The sequence below is a fragment of the Monodelphis domestica genome, chromosome 1, assembly GCF_027887165.1.
Source record: "Monodelphis domestica isolate mMonDom1 chromosome 1, mMonDom1.pri, whole genome shotgun sequence".
Classification (NCBI taxonomy): Eukaryota; Metazoa; Chordata; class Mammalia; order Didelphimorphia; family Didelphidae; genus Monodelphis; species Monodelphis domestica.
The window spans coordinates 226,121,812-226,137,427 of NC_077227.1; the positions used below are offsets into that span (position 1 = coordinate 226,121,812).

Sequence of the window (15,616 nt, forward strand, 5' to 3'; positions counted from 1 at the left end):
ATGTATTTCCAGAAATCTAGACTAACTGGAGAGTTTGGGGGTGAACCCAGATTTTTGCTGACTATAAATATACACCCCCACTGTACTGGAGGATGCCTCTTTCATATTTGTCAGTTCATCACTTGAAAGAAAAGCAGGGATGGAAAGTTCATCTGCTCCCTATGCCCAACCACTTCATCCACTGTCAGTGTTTGTACTAAAGGAAAACAGACAATAAAGTTGGATTATTAAATGATTTGTACTTTTCCTTAAGCCTACTGTATACACCAGGTAACAGCAATTATTCAGGTCAATGTGGCAATTGGGGCCTCACTTATAATAAAACCCCACTCATTTTTACCTCTGTCAATTCTACTCATGTTGCTATCCTCCTCACCTGGAATGTCAATCCCATCTTCCTATCCAAATCCTCCAAATCCTTCAGTATCTACTCTAGCTCTCAGAATTTCTAAAATAGTCAAGACACTTCCTAGATGTGTGACCCTGGGCAAATCACTTAACCCCCATTGCCTAGCCCCTACTGCTCTTCTGCCTTAGAACCAATACATAGTATAGTGTTGATTCCAAGGTGGAAGATAAGGATTTAAAAAATAATAATAATTTCTAAAAGCAGAGGCTCCTAATGATGGGTCCATATAGAGAATCCCTGGGTTTAGATTGGGGGTAGAGCTAGAGAAAGGGGAAGAGGAAGAGTACTACAACTTTATAACTGTAATTTAGCATTTTCTGAGAAGAGTCCACAGTCTTCCAAGGCTGCCAAAAGGGACTTATGATATAGAGAAGGGGGGAGAAAAGATTTAAAGTTCCTTTCCTATAGCATTCATCATTCATAATACACAAATAAGCACCTTAGAACATACCTACACAGAGACTCATATGATTTCCTACTGTTTCATACTTATTAATCCTATCTTCTCAAATAGGCTATTAGCTCTTCCTTGGCAAGGATTAAGTTTTAAACTTCAAGATAAGCATGTATAATCATGTTAAGAGGTCCAGGGAACATAACAGGAAGTGGACTAAGACACATCCTAAAGAGAGTAAAGCAAACTACCTTCAAATCATGTCAAACTCTTGACTCAGGCCTATGGCCACAATGTTTTGACCAAACAAAGCTAACTAGAGTAAAAGACATTGAAAAGAAGTAAATCCTTTTCTTGAAAATGTCCCATGACCAGTCAAGTCTTGTGATTGCTTGGAAGTTTATTAGGGACATAGATGCCAACTTGACCATGTACTTTAACACTGATTCTGATTGTGACAGTAAAATATATAGCTGATGCAGTAAGGGGCCAGCCTAACCTGTTGCAGGGGTTTCTGTATACATCAGAATAATAATTGCTTTCACAGTTTTTGTTTCCTTTGAGACCCAACACAAGCCATAAACACCTATAAAATCACTCATTCCTGCCAAGTCAATCCTGGAAACAGGAAAGGCTTACATACCTTTTCTAGAGGATTCTCAGAAATCTCAACACATCTGTGAAACAAAATTAATTGGATAGCATCTGATAAGTGAACGAACAAACCCATGGCCTCCTCAATCTATGTCATTCTACCATGACATATCACAATAAGCCTTGTCACCATGTACCACACTTTCAACATGTTCCCATCATCTTCACATAAGAAATAATATCTAGAGGTTACAGAATGGGAGAATTTGCCTCATCATAAGGAAAAGTTTTCTAATAATGAGAATTGTCCAACAATGCAACAGGCTAGTTTCAATAAATGACATGCTCACAATCAATAGAAATATTGAAGATGGGATTAAGCAGCCATCAGCTGGAGATGCTACAAAAAGAAAGTCATACACTCACAGAGCAAATCAAAAAGTACTTGATAAATTCCAACTATGTAACAGTGCACTAAGAAATAAAAAAAATTTTTTTTAATTAAAAAAAAACATTGAAACACTCTCCATTCACAAAGAATACAGTCTAAAAAAAATATTAGAACTTGAAGGGACCTTATCATTAAGCATTTCTTAAACACCTCTAGAAAATGTGCTGGAAAATAGGGAACAACTTTAGGAAAGGCAAATATCATAATCTCAAGGAACTTAAGTTTATTAGAGATTTTTCCTCAAATTATCTTACAATTATTGAATTGTATGCATTTTGTTGTCCCTCACTTTCCTTTGAGGTAAACAACTGGTACATTTCAGTTTCTTTTTCTCATACCAAGGGATTTGCATATTTGGTAGGGATTTAATAAATGTTTGAATTTCATTAATCTCTAAATTGGTCTACTAAAGGATAAGATTCATAAATGGCTATATAAAATATTACATGATAATTAATGTACACATGTACATGTGTATAATATGTGCATGATACAAAGAGGTGCAAAACAGTATAATAAGAGGTTCAAAGACAAATGCTAAAAGGGAAATCCAGTGCTAGAAATGCTAGCATACAGTAATAAAACAAGAAAAAGAAACAATAAACATAAGTAAAGAAGAAACAAAAATATTGTCTTTTGTAGCTGATATGAGGGAGAAATTCCAATGAAGTCAACCAAAGATTAATTGAAAAAATAATTTCAGAATGATGAAAAATACCATTTGCCTCCAGAGAATCTGCATACAGACAGAAATATGTTATATTTCACTTCATTTTCTTGGGTTGTTTTTTTTTTCTTTTGGTTAAAGTTCTCTTCCACAAAACAAATTTTTAAATGATAATTTGTTTTTATATGAAATTGGGGAAAACTGGTAAAAGAAAAATATGTTCGGCAAAGTTGAATGGTATACAGTGTTGGTTCTAAGACAGAGGGTAAGGGTTTAAATGAAAAGGGGGGAAAAAAGAATCCTAAATAATTTGGAGAAATTTTAATTACCTGTGGATAGGCTAAACCAATGTAAAAAAATGACACTGCTACCTAAATTAATTTATTTATTCAATGCCATTTCAAAATTCCACTACAAAAATTATCTAAAGGCACAAAAGTCAAAAATTTAATGGGAAATGATGAGGACAAAAAGTGGAAAGGGAGGCTTCTGGTCATACCCAATCTTAAATTATGTTACAAAATATTATACTCAACTGGGCATACAACATTCAGAAACAAATGAACACAACAGATTACAATGTTTGGTAAATACAAAGACTTCAATAAGAACGTTATCTGGAAAAACTGCTAGGCAAAGTAGAAGAAACTAAGTTATAAAACTAGCATCCCACAACGTAAACAAATATAAACTCCAAATGGATATATGATTCAGACATAAACAATAACATAAGCAAATTAAAGACCCAAAGCAGAAATCATTTCTATGCAGATGACTCTCATATCTAGATGTCCAATTCTAGTCTCCCTTGCGCCCCAATCCCATATCATATTACTAAAATTACTTGTTACTGAACAATTTGAATTTGAATGTCTTCCAAACTCTCACTTTTAAAACAATGCCTGACAAATAAAATTGACTTCAAAGGAGGGATAAACTGAAGACTGAGATGAATGGAAAAGATGTCTGACCTCTGGGGCATGTGGAAAAGCACAAGCAAAAACAAAAACCAGTACTTTTTTGCTACAGCAAAGAAGATCATATGTAATAAGGATGGATAGACAGGGTAGCAAAGGAATATGATTTAAATATAAAAGGTTATTATAAATTAAAAGAACATGAGAGGAAATAACTATGGAGTATAAAACAAAGAGACCAAGAAGCTAACATAAAATAGGTAGTTTTTGTTATGAAAATTTTTGAAAAAATTGGAAAATTACATAAAATTTGCACATATCTAACACAAAGCCAAGAGAAAAGATTAACTAGAAAAATTTCCCTGATCAAGGTCTCATATTGAAGATAAGGATTAAGATTCAGAAGAACAATAACAGTTCTCCAGGAGATCACAGGACAAAGTAGAAAAGCTTTAAGGGGTAGGGGGTGGGCAGCTGGGTAGTTCAGTGGATTGAGAACCAGGCCTAGAGACTATCTATGTGACTCTGGGCAAGTCACTTAACCCCCATTGCCCAGCCCTCTTCTGTCTTGGAACCAATCCACAGTATTGATTCCAAGACGGACGATAAGGGTTAAAAAAAAAAAGTTTAATCATTTTCAAAAGAAAAAATTCAAGCTATCAAGCTATCAATAATCAATTAAAAGCTAATAGTAGTAGTCTCTCGGTAACCGAGGATGACGATTGCCTTTGTGCGTTTTTATGCACAAAGACACTTGTGCATGAAAAAGATTTAAGTGGAAAAGTCGGTGCACAGAGACAGTCCCACTCTCTCGGCATTGGAAGCCTGTGTCCAGTGGCACGAAAAGTTGTTACGTCTGGAGTCTTCCTCAGCTGCATTGGATGGCCGTGTTGTCTTTTGTGCTCCAACACGCCCTGAGCACTCCACAGTGCTTTGCTGCGTCACCCTCTCAGCCATTGAACCTTCTTGTTGGTTTCTTCCACCTGTTTTGCCAAAACAGTCTTCACATGCTGGGTGAGCAAAGCCCTAGTTCACCAGGGGTCCATGATGACCCAATGGCTACCCTCACAAGGTTTAGCCGGCCTGTCGAAGCCGTTGCCCAGGATGTGGCCGCTGCCGCATGCTAGCAGCTACTAGGAGCCACAAGTGAGAGCTGGGTGGTCTTGACCAAAGACACACGTAAAAACCAGTGGAATTGTGCATCAGATATGGTAGGGGTTTGGGGGATGGGAGAGAAAGAACATGATTTTTGTAATCCTGGAAAAATTCAAAACTGAATAATACAGAAATATGTTTTGAGTGATATAACCCAGTGGAACTGCTTGTCAACTGGGAGGAAGGGAGGGCAGGGAGACAATAAGAGTCAACTTTGGAAAACTTAGATGTAAATTTGTTACTGGAATAAAATAAAGATAATTTTTTTTAATGAGTGATTCATGTTTACACTCAGAAGTCAGAGACAGGATTGATATGAGACATCCCCAGAATCTTAGGGCAGTTTAGAAGAGCGAACTAATTATAAAATTGCACTAGCCCATTCCCTGTACACAATATTTATAATAAAAGCTAATAGGTCACTAATAATTAGGCAAATTAAAGCAACTCTGAGGTTCTACCTCATACGCACCATTAGTTTGCTAAAGATGACAAGAAAAATAATAATTGAAAGAGCTATGAAAGTGAGCATCTTAATGCACTATCGAAGAAAGGGAATAAATAACAGAAGCTTTTTTTTTTTTAATACACAGAGTAAAGAAAAAAGGTCAGAAGGAAACAGAGAGGAGGGTCAGCTTTCAAAGTTAGATGCTGAATTTATTGTATATTTAAAAGAAAAAAAGCTATACATAATAAGTCCAAAATTCTCTGACGTAGTAATCTTACTACTAGGCTTATACTTTACAACAAAATATTCACAGAAGCACATTTTGTAGTAGAAAGAACTAAAAACAAATATGGAATGGCTGAAAAAATTATGATATAATAATGTACAAGAAAAAAACGAGTCCTCAGAATTCAGAGAAAAATGGGAAAACTTGTATGAATTGATACAAAGCTAAATTCTAGAACTAGGACAATAGCAAGTGTAGATTCCATAACAATGTAATTTTGAAAAATCACTAAAAGGAACCAAATTCTAAGCAACAGAAAAACAAAAGAAGGTCCTACATTAAAGAGATAAGAAAATGTGTCCTTTGTGCCAAAGAGATATGGGAACTATTAAGACAGACACTGTCAAAAAAAAGGTTTCTTTTTTTCTTTTTTTTAAAACCCTTACTTTCCATCTTAAAATCAATACTGGGTATTAATTCTAAGGCAAGGGCTAAGCAATGGAGATTAAGTGACTTGTCACACAGCTAGGAAGTGTCTGTGGCCATATTTGAACCCAGGACCTCCTATCTCTGGGCCTAGCTCTCAATTCACTGAGTCAACTAGCTGCCCCCCAAAAAAGGTTTCTTTATCAGATACTTTGGCTTAACTGTTTTTCTTTATCATAAGGTGATGATGCCCAGTCTGGTAATGCCCAGGGTGGGGAATGATGATGAAATAAAGCTATTTTCTTGATATGCAACATTTATATCTTTTTTTCACATTCTACTTCTTGCACCTAAAGGAATACCATTACTGTGATAACAATAATTATTATTATAATTTAAAAAGTAGCTAGTATTTATATGGTCTTTACTATGTGCCAAGAGCTATATGCCAAGTACTTTACAATTATTATCTCATTTGATCATCACAAAACCACTGTGAGGTAAATGCCATTATTAACTCTACTGTTATTCTCATATTATTCAATAAACAACACTCAATGACTGTCTTTGGCTCTACCCAACATCATCCTTGATTCTCAGACCAAAATTCCCCTAGCCACCATTCTCTTGTAAAATGTGTCCTTTTTTTCCAGTGTAAGCTCCTTGAGGGTAAAAATGACTCTCCTTTATATTTGTTATCCCTAGCACTTAATACAGAGCCTGGTACTTCTTAACCTCTTAATAAATCCTTTCCTATTCACTTGGGATATGTACAAATAGTTTTTAAAGAATTACAAGCTATCAATAACCATATGAAATGCTATAAATCCCTAGCAAGAGAAATTAAATTAAAATAATTCCCAGGCATCACCTCATACTGACAAAGATGACAAAAGATGAAAATGGAAAAGGTGGAGGAGATACCAGAGTAAAAAAGGCATACTAATGGGAGCAATGAACTAGTCTAGTTATTCTATTAACAAAAAAATTACTGAACTGTACATACCATTTAATCCATCAATGCTATTACTGAGCACATACCCCAAAAAGTTGAAGAAATTCTAAACAAATGAACTATAGTTACTCTTTTTATAGGAGCAAATAACTGGGAGAACTGGTAGTGTCAATCAACTGATAGTGGCTAAGCAAAATATAGTATATTAGTAAAATAGTATAAGAGCAAACTGTCACTAGAACATTAACCTTAGCTAGGTGAGGTTCACTATCTGGGTCTGAATATTTTTTGGCCAGACTTCTAAAACCAATGAAGACATGGAGAAGATACAATATGCCTTCATGGAAGAATTACTCACTACAATTAAATCACAGTGCCTTCCCAGTATTAAAAGATAACTTTTCTAGGCCAATACACTAAGGCCTCACCTCAGGATCAAAAGAGAGGGTGATAGCACCAGTGACAGCTAAGCCATTCCAACAAGGGGAGAAATAGCCATGTATTCAAAAAAGAGCAGGTTGGAAGCAATAGGGAGTTTCTTCCCCTGGGGCTCTCCCCTCACTAGGAGGGGCCAGGATAGAAGCATACTTCTATTTTTAAGCAGCATGGTTATTATTTAGACAGCCAAGAAACTTTCTTCGTACAGCTAGAAGAAGAGGGTGGGGATTTTTCAGAACACAGCTGCCATGGGAACCCAATCCAGGCTTCAGACTGGAGAATTTCATGGTAGATGAAACATAGACTTGATATGCAGCCTCATACCACTGGAGGACAAGAAAAGAGCCTGCACCTGCATCCAAAGGCTAAAAACTACTTAGTGCTGGAAAATTAACAATTATTACAATGGTAAACCATTCTCCCAGTAATTTGTAGAGAGCTTTGGTAAATATAATAATATATTTGTTCCCTGATAAAAAGATAGTTTTTGTACAGAAAGGAGCAGAGAACTAGGGAAAGTTTTATGTTCATAAGTGTTGGAAGTACACAGACTATTTCAAAGTTATTTAGAAATGTACTAGTTGGAGGGAAGGAGGGCAGGTAGGTGGCTAAGTTGATAGAGCTAGCCATCAAGAAGGGAAGTATTGGATTCTAATTTGACCTAAGATACTTCCTAGCTGTTTAACCCTGGGCAAGTTAATTAACACCCATTATCTACTCCTTACCACTCTTCTGCCTTGGAACCAATACACAGTATTGATTCCAAGATGGAAGGTGAGGGTTTAAAAAAGAAAAAAAAGAAAGAAATTTACTAGACTTTTTAAATACACTACAACTAAGTTAAGAATAGCACATATTTCTATAGTACTTTACATTTGACAAAGATTATTATTGCATGATAATGAGTGAAAATACTAATTAATACCCTCAAACTCTAGAGGCCTTTCCAGTAAGATCAGGAGTAAAGCAAGTAGGTCCACTCATTATATTTTTGGTAAGTCCTCTTAGTATTTGAGGTTGTTAAGTCTTTTCACAGACAGAAAAAGAAATTTCATTCATTTAGTTACAGAATATTTAAAATATCTGGGAATTCAGATACCAATACAAAACAACTGCATAAATACAATTAAAGATGGACTTTAGTAACTGCAGAGATATAGATTATTCATAGTTGGGCTATGCCAATATGAATACAATGGTAATAATAACTAAATTAATTTACATATTCAGTGCCATGCCAAGCTAATAATCAATTAAGCAAGTACCATGTGCCAGGCACTGTGCAAAGTCCAGAGGATACATACAAGTAAAGGCAAAATAGTCCATTGCTTTCAAAAATCTGACAAACATCCAAGTGACTTTATAGAAGTAAAAAATAGATATTTAACAAAATTCATCAGGAGGAATAATTTTTTAAAAAGTGGAAAGGCCTAGGGGCATCAGATCTCCAAACATATTACAAAAAGTAGCAATCAATAACATTTGATACAGGTTAAAAAAAATTTTAATTTGATCACAGGAATAAGTTAGTTATAAAAGACCCATCAGCAAAGTTTTTGATAAATCCAAAGACTCAGTTCCTACATCAAAGAATCACTACTGAGTAAATACCTTCAATACTTCCTCACAGATTTCTACCCACATTTCCAACTTTACATTATTCTCCTTCCTGAACACTATGCTCCAGCCAATATGTGCTGTGGGCCATTCTAATTGAACTTAATATTGTCTTATCTACTTGTAAATTCCCATGTGCTATTTCCAACATGGGGTCATTTCCTCAGAGCTTAGTTCAAGTGCCACCCACTTTGTGAAATCTACTTCAGCCTCCCCAAGTTAGTATTCTTTGACCCTCTTCAATTTTCTTTATGTTATATTCGTTTATATACGTGTGTTCTCCCAGAATAACACTTTAAGAGCAGTGATTGTTTTATTTTCTTTGTATCCCTAGCAACTTCACAGTGTCTTGTGTCGAAGAGCTAAATAAATGTTTGTGAAATTGAATAAAATGTTGTATTAATATTCTCCCTTTTTTTGTAAACTCAATTTTATTCTCAGTTCCATATTCTCTCCCTTACTCCTCCACCCCAACTCACTAAGACAAAGAAAACAAAATCTGTTACAAACATGTAGTAAAGTCAAGCAAAACAAATCCCCAAATTAACCATGTCCAAAAAAAAAAGAAGAAAATATGCTTCAAACTGGCACTATGAGTCTATCATCTCTACTTGTGGAGATGGTTAGCTTGATTTCATCAAGAAACTGTGGTTGATTCAAATCTGGCCTTAGACACTTCCCAGCTGTGTGACCCTGGGCAAATCACTTAACTCCCATTGCCTAGCCCTTACCACTCTTCTACCTTGGAACCAATACACAGTATTGATTCCAAGACAGAAGGTAAGGGCTTTTAAAAAAAAAGAAAAAGAAAGAAAGAAACTAATTGGTCATTGTGCAGAGAGTTGCTAAGTTCACGGTGGTCTTTATTTGCCATATTGTTGTTAATTACCATCTATAGGTTAATGGTTTTCCAATCTATCTATTCTACCCTAAACACTCTACTGATCTCCAGAAAGTAGGAAAGTTGTCTGATAGAAATAAACTTTAGGGCAATCATATCATGTACAATAATGAGCTCCAAATGAGCATATGACCTAGATATAAAGTCATATTATAAACATATTAGAGGAAAAGGACAGATATATCTTTCACTATTAAGGATAAGGGTAGAGCTCTTGACCAAACAAGGGACAGAGAAGATAAGATCACAGGAATGAAACTGGACAGTTTTACAAGAAATTGAAAAGCTTTTGTATGAACAAAATCAATGCGGTTAGAATTTGGAAGAAAATAGTTAATGGGCAAAGAGGATCATCACACCAGATTTATGAGACAAAGATATATAGACAACTGATAAAAATATATTAGATATACGTTATTGATAGAAATATATTAAAACAAAGGCCATTTTCCAAAAGACAAATGGTCAAAGAAAATAAAGAGTAGGGACAGCCTTTTGACTCAGCAAAGTGATGGGACATAGTAGGCACTTAATAAATGTTTACTGATTGAGTGAAAAGAAAAGCAAATTATAAACAATGCTCCCAATAAAAATAAGAGAAATGCAAATTAAAGAATTCAGATATTCAACTTTATACCATCACAATGTCAATAATAACAAAAAAGGAAAATGACAATTGTTGGAGGGATTATGGGAGGAGAGACATTAATATTTTGCTTGTGGCATTGGGAAATAGTCTGATATTTCTGGAAATTAAGTTGGAACTATATTCAAAAAGTCACTAAACTATATACCTATCAACCAACAATATCATTTCTAGCCTTGTATGCCAAAGACTGAAGGAAAGAAGTCATATATATATATATATATATTTTTTTTTTTAATTACATCAGTATTTTTTGTAGTAGCAAAATACTAGAAACAAAGTGAGTACCCATTAACTGGGGAATGGTTGAACAAAGTATGATAAGTTAACATTTAGATTATTGTGCTATAAGAAATGAGAGAAGAGAAAGATAGAAAGGACTTCTATAAGCTGATGCAGAGTGAAGTGAGCAGAACCAGAACAATTTATAAAATGACTAACTTGATGAATCATGCTTTCCATCTCTTGGGCAGAGAAGTAATGGCCTGGAAGTATAGAGTGAGACACACATTTTGAAAAATGGGAAATGCATGGATTTCTTTAGCATAACTATATTTTACAAGGGAAGGTTTTAATTTGGGGAGGAGAGTTTTAGGGGAGTAAGTGGCAGGGCCAGTATAATGCTGGAAAAGCAAAAGCCTAGAACTCAAGGAACTAGAACACATTCAGAAAAGATCACCAAGGTGGTAAGAAAACTAGAGATCATGCTACAGAAGGTTCCAATGAAGGCATTGTCAGTGAACAGCCAAGGGGAAAAGACTTGGAGGGGAGATGGAGGTATGCTGGACTTCAAATATTTTAAGCATTATCAAGTAAAAATATCAAATTTGTTCTGCTAAACCACAGAGGATAAAGACAAAAGCAACAGAAAGCAGGTGTACACATGCAAGGAAATTTTTTAAGTTCAAAAGTAGGAATGTCTGCCTCAAGATGTAATAGATTCTCTTCAAATAGAAGCTAGATGAGTATTTGTTGATTATAGAGAAACAACAGCCTTTGGGGTCTTCTAAGTTTCAGATTCTGCAATGTCTCAGTAGTCCCTGTAACTAAGATTTTGTTCCCTCACACATAAATTGGAACACTACAAAGTCCCCTCCAGTTCCAATACTCAATAAACTAGACAGTGGCCAATCTTTTTTGATCATACACTCCTATCAGTGAAAAAGAGTGAGCACATGCCTCCAATGTGCATTTGTTTACTTATTTATCAATTATGCATATGTACTAGAGTAGCACAGTAAAGCAGAAAGCGAGAGATGACCTCAGAGACAGGTAGATCTGGTTTCAAGTCCCATATCAGACATATACTGGCTGTGTGAACCTGAGCAAATCAATCAGCAGTCTAAGCCAGAATTTTTCAAACGTTTTGGTCTCAGAACCCCTTTAAACTCTTAAAAAATTGTTGATGGCTCCACAAAGAACCTTTTTTATTAAGGTTATCCTTCAGTATTTACCATATAGAATAAAAACTGATAAAATTTTCAATACATAGATAGTAATTCATTTGAAGTAACAATAAACCCATTACAATGTAAAAATAAATAACATTTTTGTGAAAAAATAACTTACTCTACTACTACCTGGCTACACTGCTTTATCATCCCAAAAATCAAAACAGTCTTGGTACTCAGACCAAATAAGTACCCTGTCTCTACCCCTGGGATCCCTCTGAATTGAGGGTAGAGGGCACCCAGAGAAGCCCTCTTTTCATTTCCCATCTACCTATACTATTCTGAACTTCCATTATTATGCCCTTCTCAGGAACTTTTCCCCTTTCATATATTGTCTTCCCCCAATAGATTCTAATCTCCTTAAGGGCAAGGACTGTCCTTTTTAGCATAGCAACTGGTACAAACTTAGCTCTTAATAACTGTTTTCTAGTTGATAAAAAAATTTTATTTAGAAGAGTGATTTTTTTTAAGTATTTCTGCAAAATACTTTCTTGTCTAGCTTCATAAAATAGCTGGATTTTCATATCTGCTTCTGCATTCAATCTGTTGTGAAATGTTTTAATTAAAATATATGAAGAAAACCCAGCCTGACATAAATATGCAGTAGAAAGGAATGAAATAGAACAATACACAAATAACATCTTAGTATTATTAAGAGGAGGCAACTAGATAGTACAGTGGATAGAGTGCCAGGCCTGGAGTTAAGAAGACATCTTCATGAGTTCAAATCAGGCCAGAAATACTTACTGGCTATGTGACCTAAGGCAAGTCACTTAACTGTATGCTTCAGTTTCTTCATCTGTAAATAAGCTGGAGAAGGAAATAGCAAACTACTCCAGCATAACCAAGAAAATCCCAAATGTAGTGAACTGAAAAGTCAGACACTGAAAAAGGACTAACACCATTACAAAAATAGTTTCTGCCTCCCCCTGAAAGAATATTGGAGACACACTTGAGAAGTGCTATTCTAGGAAACCATAGACTATAAATTGAAGATAACCTGTTGATCTGAATTGGTAGAGGAAGTTCTCTATGTCAAAAGAATCATAATTTCAAGACTCTATCCTAACCATATATCTACTACTGTACCAATAAAAATGCATACCAAAAATCAGAAATTTTTAAAGGATGAGATCAAGATCAAATACTCTTTGATCCAAGAGCCCCAGAAGCTTACTTATAGGAGCATGCTGATTCAATAAGACAAGGAAAATAAATCACTGACAGAGATAAGTAGGACATATTTGAAAGTTAAAAGGTTTAATTTTGGGGGGGTGTTTTTTTTTTAAACAGCAAGCTATACAGATAATGATTCATTGTTTCACATACAACCTTTTTTCCTGGCCGATGTATACATACAGAGATGTTCATGTTAGTTGATGTTTCTTAACATCATTTTTCCCCTCCATTACTGGTAGCTGTGTGGAAGATGGATTAGAATGGAAAGAGGTTAGAAGTATGGAGATCATTTAGCAACAGGCTACTGCTACAAACCAGGCAAAGATGATGAGGGTCTGAACTAAAGGGAAAAGCTCTTATAATGAAGAGAAAGGAACACATGAGAGGTATGGAAATAGAAGAAAATTTGGTTACTCTTAGTTATACGAAACAGTAGAAAGTGAAGAGTGAAAGATGACACTAAGATTGTGACAGTATGGGTGAACAGAAGGATGGTGGTGCTCTCAATAGTGAAAGACAAGTATGAAATAGATGTAGGTTTGTGAAAGATTACAAAATCACTTAGAAGAGACTTCAGCAGCCATCCCCAATGTAATCTATCCAAACAAATGTTTGAAGACCAACAAGGAAGAGGAACCCACTATTTCTCAAAGCAGTCCATTTCACTTTTGGGCAGCTCTGATTTTTGGGTCATTTTCCCTGAAATCAGGACTAAATTTGTCTCTTTGCAATAATAATGTATTATCTGAGATCCAGATCAAAATCCATCCATGCCTGCTTATTCTGTATGACTCACCCTGTCCTGCCCAAAGGAAAAAGAAAGAGGCAGAACTCTTACTAACAAAGGCCCTGCTGAGAAGTACAAAGCTTTCACCTAGTGGGGGGGAAATAAGGATAGAATTTTCCTTATGGCACTGGCTATAGAATTTGTAGGTTCAGTTTAGGTTATAAATGTCTGGGGCTGAAGACCAGCTCAGAAGAAAAAGATTGGATAGCTGAGGAACAAAAATGTGTTGGAGAATATCCTCATGATTGACTACCATGGAAAAGATGGGATGGTACCTATCTTTCCATCTTAAAACTGGTTATCACCCATACCCTTTGGGGTCAAGACTATAACATTCACTGCCTTTTGATCCAGTCATAGCACTGCTGGGTTTATACCCCAAAGAGATCATAATGAAAAAAGACTTGTCCAAAAATATTCATGGCTGCGCTCTTTGTGGTGGCAAAAAACTGGAAAATGAGAGGATGCCCTTCGATTGGGGAATGGCTGAACAAATGGTGATGGAATACTATTGTGCTCAAAGGAATAATAAACTGGAGGAATTCCACGTGAACTGGAACAACCTCCAGGAATTGATGCAGAGTGAAAGGAATAAAACCAGGAGGACATTATACACAGATATATAAACATTATACACTGTGGCACAATCAAATGTAATGGACTTCTCTGCTAACAGCAATGCAATGATCCAGGACAATTCTGAGGGACTTATGAGAAAGAACACTATCCACATCCAGAGGAAGAACTGTGGGAGTAGAAACACAGAAGAAAAATAACTGCTTGATCACATGGTTTAATGGGGATATGATTGGGGATGTAGACTAAGCGATCATCCTAATGCAAATATTAATAATATGGAAATAGGTCTTAATCAATGATACATGTAAAATCCAGTGAAACTGCTCATTGGCTGGGGGGGTAGGGGGTGGGAGGGCATGAATCATGTAACCATGGCAAAATACTCTAATATAATTAAATAAATTAAAAAAAAAAAGTACTATAGTACTCATAGGATGACTAGACAATGCAAGCAGGTGGGGAGAGGGGCCAAAATGGAGACCTCTATACAATATAACAAACACCTGTTAGACAAATGAAGTAGTGTGGTTCGAAATAATAAATGCTAAATAAGTCCAAAGGTTGACATAGTTCAAGGAAAAAAAGAAGGCCAACTTGAATGAGGCCATAAATAATAGGAAATACTTAGAAAGAGTAGAAGAGAAGTTTCTTATTCCTTTATCTTTTCCTTTCTCCAATCTCTATTCCCCACCCCCCACTCCCCATACCTGCCTACTATCTAGCACCCAGGAGAAAATTTTCAGATAAAGAGTTTTCTGATTCCTGCTATGGAAAAATCTGGGCTGTTGCCTTTCATGGAATGGGTGGGGGTGGGGGGTGACAATATCACTCTCAGAAGACACACTAAAGGTTTGCCTTCTTCTTCCCCTTCAAGTAGCCCTATTGGAAGATAGCATGATGTAAAGGAAGCATCATAGCATCCAAGATTTAAAGGGTAAAAGGGTCTTAAGAGTCCAGTCTCAACCCAAAGCACAAATTCCCTCTAAAACATCCCTAACATATTGAGTGATAAAGCATGTATAACCCAGTGGAAATGCCTGTCAGCTCTGGGAGAGGGGAAGGAAAAGGAGAGGGGAAGAACATGAATCATGTAACCATGGAAAAATACTTAAAAATAAACAATTTTTCTAAAAATTAAAAAATTAAATTAAAAAAACACCCCTAACAAAATTACTAAGCCTCATTTAACAATGACAGCCTTTCAAATACTTTAATATATCTATATGTCCCACCATCACCTCCCTTCAAGTATTTGCAATCTCTAGGCTAAATATCCCAAGTTCCTACAAATGAAACTCATATGGCCTGATGGTCTCCCGATACCATCCTCTGAACAAAGGCCATTTTGTCACTCTGCCAAGGAGGTGTATCTTCAT

At 35.7% G+C, this 15,616-nt stretch overlaps 1 protein-coding gene across 10 annotated transcripts in view; it reads right to left on the reverse strand.

The window, feature by feature from the left end:
- Positions 1–15,616, reverse strand: part of ITPK1 (inositol-tetrakisphosphate 1-kinase) — a 386,351-nt gene that overhangs the window by 318,555 nt on the left and 52,180 nt on the right. The gene's annotated exons all lie outside the window — the stretch shown is intronic.